This window comes from Petaurus breviceps, unplaced genomic scaffold, assembly GCF_028583685.1.
Source record: "Petaurus breviceps papuanus isolate PSGF00001 unplaced genomic scaffold, PetGlider_PUasm1.0 176, whole genome shotgun sequence".
In the NCBI taxonomy this organism is placed as follows: domain Eukaryota; kingdom Metazoa; phylum Chordata; class Mammalia; order Diprotodontia; family Petauridae; genus Petaurus; species Petaurus breviceps.
Genome location: NW_027185771.1, coordinates 20,195,857 through 20,205,693, shown reverse-complemented (window position 1 = coordinate 20,205,693; position 9,837 = coordinate 20,195,857).

Below are 9,837 nucleotides of genomic sequence, written 5' to 3'. Positions count from 1 at the left end.
AGAAAGAAAGAAAGAAAGAAAGAAAGAAAGAAAGAAAGAAAGAAAGAGAAGAGAGGAAAGAGAAGAGAGGAAAAGGGAATAGATAAAGTAGAGGAGAGAGAGACAGAGAGAGAGAGAGGGAGAGAGAGAGAAGATCCCTCATGTGGGGGAGGTTAGATTTCTTAGGATTATAGACCTAAAAGCTGGAAGGAAGCTTAAGTGTCATTTAACTCTTTCATTTTCAGATAAGAAAAATGACATCCAGAGACACTGAGTGACTTACCTAAAGTCACACAGATAGCAAGCCAATCTTTGATCTCAGGCCCTATGATTCCAAAATTTCTATCCTCTCCTACCCTATGTTTCCAGGATTCTATGAGTCACACTACAACAGATGGATATCAGTTGAGAGAGCTTGGAAAAATCTCAAATCTTTCTGAAGAACCAGTTTCTCCCCACTTTTAAGCTTATGAACAAAATTCAGAAGAAACACTTTGCACATCTTAAGAATACAGTATCATATAACTTAACAGCTGAAAGGGAACACAGCTCAATTAGTCTAATCCCTTTATTTTACAGATGAAGTAATTGAAAATAAAGGGCTAAATGACTTTCTCATAAGTCCCACACATATTTAGTAGAGTCAAGGTTCCAATAGAGGTCTCCTGTCTCCCAATACCACACTCTTCCCTCACTGTTATTAACTCTCTTTTCCTTCTCTCCTCTAAGGAAACATTTTACTCTGTATTAGGAGTAACCTGAGATACAAAATTCAGTTATGTGTTACTGTGTTTTTGCCCTTTTCCTGTTGTTCAAACATCTTCAAGCTTAGCCTTACCCAGTTTATTCCGACTCAGTTCAACACATTTTGTTAAGTACCTACTACATGAAGACCCTATGGGAAGAAACAAAGTTTAAAGAAGGCCTAATCCCTGTATTCCTGGACTTGACAGTTTATTTGTTGTTTTTGTTGTTTAGTTGAGTCTGACACTTCCTGGGCCCATTTGGAATCCTCTTGGCAAAGATCCTGGAGACAGTTGCCATTTCTTCCTCCATTGCAATTTACTAAGAAATAGCTTACTCTAATGCACAGTGCTTCATGATCTATATTTTAGAAAAATCCAAGCTGTAATGTAAGGAAGAAAGGGGAAGTTTGCTATAATATGGAAATTCAAGGAAGGCTTGCTGAAGGTGTTATTGGAGTTGGACTTTAATGGTGGCAGGTAGGTGGCCCAATGAATAAAGCACCAGGCCTAAAGTCAGGAAGACCTGCTTCAGACACTAACTAGTAGTGTGACAGTGGGTAAGTCACTTCATCATGTTTTCCTCAGTTTCCTCATATGTAAAATCATCTGGAAATGGTAAATCACTTCATTATCTTTGACAAGAAAGCCCCAAATTGGATCATGAAGAGTCAGACAGGACTGAGCAAGAACAACAAAGTAATTGGACAAGTAAAGAAGGGGGAGAGCTAAGGAATAAAGGGATCAAAAACAGGGAGGTGGGAAAGCTTAGAGCTCTGTGGGAGGATCTAAATACTCTTGCTTGACTGAAGAACAGATCAAGCAACGTACTAGCCAAGGTTAAAAAGAGAAAATGGTCCCAGATGGTAGAGGACCATGTATACCCAACAAAATAGTGAGAAACTGGTCCATTCAGCACCAAGAAATGACAGCATGGCCTTGCACGAGATAATTAATCAATAAATGCAATTGCATACCCAGCTCTGCTGTGCTGACCTTTGGGCAAACCACTTCATTTGTTGGTGTTTTAATTTCCTCAATTATGAAATGAGGAGGTTGGTTTAAGATTATTTCTCCCTCCCTTCCCAATTCTACCTCTGATGTTTCTGCTTGATTATAAGAAGCAGAAACTACTGCAGAAAGAATGTGGGACATGAGATGGAAACAACCTAGGTCTAAATCTTAGCTCAATCATATTTTGGCAGGATGGTCCTGGACAAGTCATGTAACCAAAGTGTTCCCATCTATCAAAATGAGAAAAAAATCCCCAGTCTCAGGGTCATTTCAAGGACAAAATTAGATGTTTATAAACTGTCTTGTACATTTAAAGTACTATAGGAACATGACTTATTTGACTGGAAAGGTTCATCTGAAAGAACATGTCTTAGTAGAAAGTTTCAATCATGTCTGACTCTTCCTGACCCCATTTAGAGTTTTTGTTGCTGTGGTTGTTGTTTTTGTTTTTGGCAAAGATACTGAAATGGTTTGTCATTTCCTTTTCCACCTCATTTTACAAATGAGGGAAGTGAGGTAAATGGGGTTAAGTGACTTGTCCTGGGTCACACAGCTAGTGAGTATCTGAGGTGAAATCTGGATTCAGGAAGATTACTTCAGGTCTGCAGCTCTATCTACGACACCACCTAGCTATCCTGAACATGTTCTTATCCTAGACATATTTTGAAAAGGAGGAGACACCTTCCCTCTAAGTTCTTACTTCGTCAAAGACCACCTCTTCTCCTAGTAGACACAATATCGATAAAAAGAAACAAGGTGTAACCAAAGTACAGGGTGAATTACCCTGGTTTGTCTGTTAATGAATTGTGTGGTAATCAAGTCCATTTTTAATTTTTTTAAATTTCCATTTCCTCATCTTTAAAATGCATATAATAATCCTCACTAGTAAGTAACAGCAGCAAGACTAGAACCCAGGCCTTCTGACTTCAACTCCTATGTTCTTTGCATTAACCCATGCACAAAGGTTAAGCAGACAGACTGGCATCTCAAGAGAGTCTGGAAAGATTTCCTTGTTGCCTATTAACACTTCTCATCACAGGTTAGGAAGTAAAAACCACATCACAATTTATTCTCTGCAAACTCTCAATACTAAGATCATTTTTGGACAAATTTCCAAGGAATAATGGACTTTTTTTGTCATTGTGGTTTGTTATGCTTTTTTTCCCCAAAACCATTTGTTTTCTCTGAACTAAAGCAGGAGAATAAAAACAAGTGTCCGGGTATTAAATGCTTTTTCAGTTTCAGATGGTGTTTGTTTTCTTTACCCTTGTCCCACAGGTCATCTCAGTCTAGGAGGTCAGAGGAAGGAGACATTTCCTCTAAAGCCAAGGAATGTCAATTCAGACCTTTCATGTTCTAACTTAGATATGAATCTTTGAGCATGGTAGGTGAACATTTTATATTGTAGGCCCCCACAAATACTGCTTTAAGGAGACCCCACATAAATGACCACTTTTGGTCCAAGGGTGTAGTAAGAAAATCAGTACATCTAACATGATCTCATAGGATCACTTATAACTTATAGGGTCCTTGGAGATCATGTACCAGGGTTCCCTAACCCACAGGCTCTATACATTGTTTTTCTTAATATATTGATAACTTTATTTCAGTATAATTGGTTTCTTTGGTAAACCTATGCATTTTATTCTATGCTTTTAAAGCTATTATTCAATGAAAGAGTTCATCAGTTTCATCAGATTGTCAATAAAATCTAATTAAATAAGATGTGCATTGCTATATGATTTGAGGATTGGGGATGGCACTGATGTAATTACTCCTATCTGTAATGCACCACACAACCTCTTTTTCCTCCTTTGTCTCTACCTTTGTCTCAGCATTTATTTTTTTTTTTTTTAGTTCCTGTGACCAGAAAAAAATCATTTCCTATGACCAACTTTTTAGTACGGAGTCTTTCTACTCCCGATTAGGGTGACCCTCTAATGACAGTATCATGGTCCATTCCTGGTCCTGTACATGAAGACTTTCCAAACTAATAGAATTTGCCAGGGTATGAACTCTACTGGCATCTCTTTTGAGGCCCCAGAGTCAGATCCATGGCACGATAAGGCAGCAGAGGATTCTGGAACAGAAACATCAGACATACAGTGCAACCCACACACTCCTGAATGCTGCCTGAACTAGATTCAGATGGAATTGGCAAACATTTAATAAAATAAAAATACAAACATAAGTAATGTTACTAAGCGGTTTTCTGAGTCAACATATGGTACATTTTAGTGACCCCATTTCTATTTGGATTTGATACCACTGCTTTAGAGACCTGATTTTGGACCAAAAACCTTGCTGCAGATCCTGACAATCACTCATTGGACTGTGGTCATGGGCAAATCACTTCCCTTTTCTATATCTCACTTGTGAGTCAGAAAAATAGCACCATAAACTAGACACTTTTTGTAGGTTTCTTCCAATTGCACGATTCTCTGATAAATGTGATTTTCTATCTGCTAGACTCTAAATATTGATTTAGATAAAAAATGCATTTGCTTAAATGATATAGAAATACAGATAGGTTATATATGATTATATATAGAGATAGAGAAGTTTATCTCTATATATCTTCATATATATGGAGAGAGAGGAGAGACAGATGGAGATACACATATAATATGTGAAGATGAATCACGTCTTGCTCTTTGATTCCTGTACAGTTGTTTTGTCGTTTTTCAGTCGTGTCCAACCCTTCGTGACACCCTTTGGGGATTTCTTGGCAGTGACTCTGGCATGTTTCACCATTTCCTTTTTCAGCTCATTTTACAGATGAGGCTTTGAGACAAACAGGGTTAAGTGATGTGCCCAGGGTCACACAGCTAGTAAGTGTCTGAGGACAGATTTGAACTCACAAAAATGAATCTTCCTGACTCAAGGACAGGCAGTGCATCATCTCCCCGACATAGTTGTCTACTATGTATAACATTCAATCCTAATTGTCCACTGAACCCAGCCCTGCTGTTGGACCCAAAGGATGCAAGACTCCCCCAAGTCCAACCAGTACTAACAAAGAAGGAAAGTATGGTTCTCTGACAGAGTTGTAGAGTCTAATCCTTCCCTTCCCCTTTCCCATACCCAAAAGCTTTCATTCTAATATGCATATGAATGGGCAGCCAGGAAGCAAGGTCCTATCTTTTCACTCAAAGGAGTAAAGATGAATACATATATTTATTGATGCTACTACAAGTCTGATCTTGAAACCTAATACTATTCATATGTTTTGGAGGCCTATAACATGACTTGAATTGAATGGAATCAATTCTTGCAAAGACTTGACCATAAATTCTATGCTAATTTTATTTGCATTTATTGTTATAAAGTTTCCAGAAGGAACACAATTTAAAATGTTAGCTACTACTGCTTCCATTCTTAATTTTAATTCCTAATGAATGGATAGAATATGAAAAAAAAGCAGTAATGTAAAATAGAAAATGTATTTCATGTAAGTAGTAAAATCTCTTTTTCTTTTTTTGGAGCAGTGACTGTTAGGTACCTACTTTTTAAAATTTGTCCTGTTGCTAGGGTGCTGGTCATAGTAGATAACTTCAGTATTAAGGACACAGTCACCCTTGGGGGAAAAAAAACCCTCCCTTTTGGGAGATGATTGTGCCAAGAAAGATTATGCCAACTTATCCATTCAGCTATATGTATGGAGAGAGACAGAGAAAGAGATGCAAAAAAATTTGTATACAAAATTCATAAAAGTTAATTTTTATGGGGATGCTATCAGTTGAGTGTAGGGGAACAGGAAAAACCTCATGAAAGAAGTAGTGATTGAGTTTTAAAGAAGGCATATTTGAGGAGGGAAGAGATTCTGGGTAAGGAAAGGAAAGGAACCAGAATTTACTAGGCAGCTACAATGTGCCCAAAACTATACTAAATGTTTTAGAAATATTTTCTCATTTGATCCTTATAACAACTCTGCAAGGTAGCTACTGTTATTATCCTCATTTTATAGTTGAGGAAACTAAGGCAAACAGAAGACAAATGACTCGCCCATGGTCACACATCTAGGAAATAAATGATGCTGAATTTGGACTCGGATCTTCCTGACTCCAGGCCCACTGCACCCCAAGCAGCTTAGTGAATGAATATGAAGTCTCTTGTGACAGAAACAGTAAGAGGGTCACTTTGACTGTTTACAAAAATAGGAAGCAACAGACTTGAAATTCAAACTCGGTTCCCTTGAATACAAATCTAACAATTCTTCTTTGGGGCTAAGTGGTCTTATATCTGTAAACTGACGAATTTGGAATGATTTCTAGCATTTCTTTGTTCTCTAATCCCATTGTCCCATGATGCTTTTTCAACTCAATTCCTTGAATAATTACAGGAACAGCCCCAAAGAATGTTGTCCTGTCCAGCATCTTTTGCAATAATAGGATCAAGATTGTTGTCCACCTTTGCTGGATCATTACAACATCATAGTGTTGCGTTGATACTTTTATAACTCGTAGAATTTCCCCCCATGGAACCATTAACATTAACTCACATGCATAGAGCCCTCCACAATTTGCTAAGCATTATCCTCACAACAATTCTGCATGGCCAAAAATGTACTCCCATTATATAGATGAGGAAACCAAGGTTTGAAACAGTTAATAATTACTCTATCTAACATTTCTAGGGCACTTAGAATTTTACAAAGCAATCATCCTTGCCAAAGCCTTATGACATCCATAGTATGAATTTTGTTATTCAGTTATGTCTGACTCAATAACACCATTTTAGGTTTTTGTGGCAAAGGATTTCTGGAATGGTTTGCCATTTCCTTCTTTAGCTCAGGAACTGAGATAGACAGAGTTAAGTGACTTGCCCAGGGTCACGCAACTAGTAAGTGTCTGAGGCCACATTTGAACTCACAAAAATGAGTCTTCCTGACTCCTGACCTGGTACACTATCCACTGTGCCACCAAGCTGCACCAGTAAAATTTTAACTCACCTAATTTAACAGAGAAGGAACCGAGGCCCAGAGGAGGGAGAACCCCCTTTGGGGTCACAAGGAGTTTAGGGCAGGGCATAGGATATAAAAAAAGAAACTTAATGGCTCTTAAAGCACCTTAAAAAAATCAAACTAGTTCGGGCAGACAGAAAATCAAAATTTTTAATAAATTCTAATAATTTCTCCCTGTTTCCTCCCCCTTTCCCCTTTTCTTGCCCCCTAGACATAAATAGCTAATGAAATATTTTTCAACTGAATAAATGGCTATTTAAGATGTTAACCCGCTCAATCAAAATCCCATGGAAGATTGTTCCCAATCCTTTTCTTTGTGCTTTCTTTGTTTCCCAGCCAGCACAGCAGAAATTATATTGTTTTCTCAGCTGGGAATAATTTAACAGGCTTGCTGTAAGTCATGTGAAAACCCCCAATACACTCTGACAGACAGTTGGTGACTTTGTCCAGAAGAGGAGAGCTTTCTCCCCCAGTGTCAGTTAAATGTATTAGCACAGTGTTTATTTTATTTCATTTATGGTGTTTATACTTGAGGGGTGGGGGCAGAGTAGAATAAGCTGGAAAAAAGAAGAAGAGGGAGACTGTGCCCAGAGTATGAGAAGACCTAATGATAAGGTAGTATAAAGTTGCCTTTTAGGGTCAGTCAGAAAGTGGAAAGCCTTCACTTGCATTCCAAGGACCAGCCCACTGGGGTCAAAGGAGCACAGGATGCCACAGGAATTCAAAGGATTTGTAGACAGCAGGCTTGAGTTTGCATCCAGGAACTGTCATTTGCTACTTTCTTGACCCTTCGACGGGATAATCTTTAAGGGCCCTTATGGTGTGACATCCTATCATTTTATGATCCTTAGAATGGGGCAGGCAATGGAAAACAGTAATAATAATAATACAAAACCAGACACAGATAACCAGGGGGAGGTCAATCCCTATATAGAACTTCCAGAAGGAAAAGGGGAAAGACATATTGACCCTACTAAGCCATCTAGAGTTGGGATTCACTCCTTTGACCCCCATCATCTCTTTTGGACCAGACTTTCAAAGAGGAAGAGGCTGGGAAAATTATAATGATCTCTCTAGATCCCCTTGCTCTCCATTTTAGCATCTGCCTTACCCATTCATAATACTGTTGGGACAATGTGACATGAAGAGCAAGAGGGCATTATGGTGGGCATTGACATTAGCAGCTTGCGATGATAAAAAATTATGTTCCTAAAACCTACATAGGGTAGAACATGAGATGTCAGAGCTGGAAAGACCTTTGGAAGATGAAAAATGTTAGATCACAATAATAGTAACTGACCTTTATATAGCCCTGTAAAGTTTGAAAAATGATTTTTGAAAATATATTCCCTTAATTGAGCCTGATAACAAATATAGGTGAGAAAAATATGTATGTGTATATGCACATTGTGCATAGGTATACATACATGGATATATATATGTATACATACACACATACATATATGGATGCAATTGTATATATACATATATGTATCTATATCTGTCTCTATGTATTGATCTATCTATCTATCCATCTAATTTGCCCCCATTTTATAGATGAGAAACTTGAGGCCAGAGGCCTAACCTCATATTACCTGACCAATAAGGGACCTTAGAAGAAAAATTGCTGATGTCAGGAGGAACATGAGATGGTGAAATGCTACAGCCAGAATGGGCCTCAGACTCTTACTGTGTGACCGGGTTAGTCACTTTGCACCCATCTGTGACTCACTTTCCTCATCTGTAAAATGAGGAACTTGGGGCTTCTTAATGGAGTGAAGGGGCCTGAGGGCACACGCAGTGCAAAGTGTGCATGCTTTGTGTTCAGAACCACATTTCAGTGAAGTCTGGACATGGATCACGGCAAATGATGCCAGAAACACCTCAGATTCATTACATGTTTGATTTTTAATATGTTTTTGGTTGTTGCACGTTCAGAAACCTTTTACTGTTGCCAAATTTTTCACTATTCCGTATGGGGTCATGACCCAGAGTTTAAGAAGGACTGGACCAGATGACCCCTATGTCCCTTCTGGCTCTATGGTCCTTGATAGTGATCTGTATTCTAGGAAAGAAGACTGGGTTTGGACTCAGACACCCTGGATTTCAAATCTTAGCCCCTGCTGTGTAGTACCTGTATGACTTTGGCAAGGTCATTTAATCTTTCTGGACCTTACTTTCCTCGTCTGTAAACTATATGTTTTGGAATAAATGACCTATAGGGTCCCTATGAGCTGTAGGTATATAATGCCAGAATCTAGAGAGGAGCCTACCTAGGCTCAACCATCTCATTTTCTACAATAGGAAATCAAACACAAGTGAATCTCCCAACTCCCCAAACTTGGCTCCTGACTCCCCACCTGGAGCATCTTCTATTTTAGGGCGAGGCCTGTTTAGCTGCTACCTTCCGGCTTCCCTTTGGGGATTTTACTTCTGCTTTATATCTTCTCTGGGTTAATTTAACCTGCTTCCACCTGGACACAAGTAAAGTCAGGGCGAACCACAGTGCAATCTGTCCAAACCCTGCCTTCCTGTGGTCACCCAGTCTGAAGAGGCAAATGGACCTCAACTAGACTGAGAGAGCTGCTGTATCATCCATCTCCCAAAAGGCCTCTTGGGGAATAACTTAGACTCAAGAAGGCCTCAGCAGCATGTGGTGCAATTTTCTATTTTTTGCCAGAAAGTTGCAAAGCACAAATATAGATTTTGGATTTTTTTTTTTATGAGCCAACATGATCGCCCCTGGACACATCATCATGACGACCATAAAAAAAAATATTTAAAAATATGAAACCCAGGCAACACTTTTCACAGAAACACAGCTTCCCTCAGTGGCAGAGGAAAAGGAGCTGTGCCCCAAGCAAAATTCCCAAGGGTCCCTCAGCTTTGTTAATGGTAAAATCAACCAGAGCTGCATGAATGTGTGCAAGTCTTTCTGGTTCTCTGTTTCCTTCTCTATAATATGAGAGGACTGGATTAACAGATTCTTCAGGTCCTTCCAGCTAAAGCTTGTGTGTTCTTGGGGCCTTTCCAGTTCTGACAGTTTCTGTTCCAAGGTTCTCTCAACAGTAATAATCATAGGTAGATAGATAGATAGATAGATAGATAGATAGATAGATAGATAGATAGATAGATAGA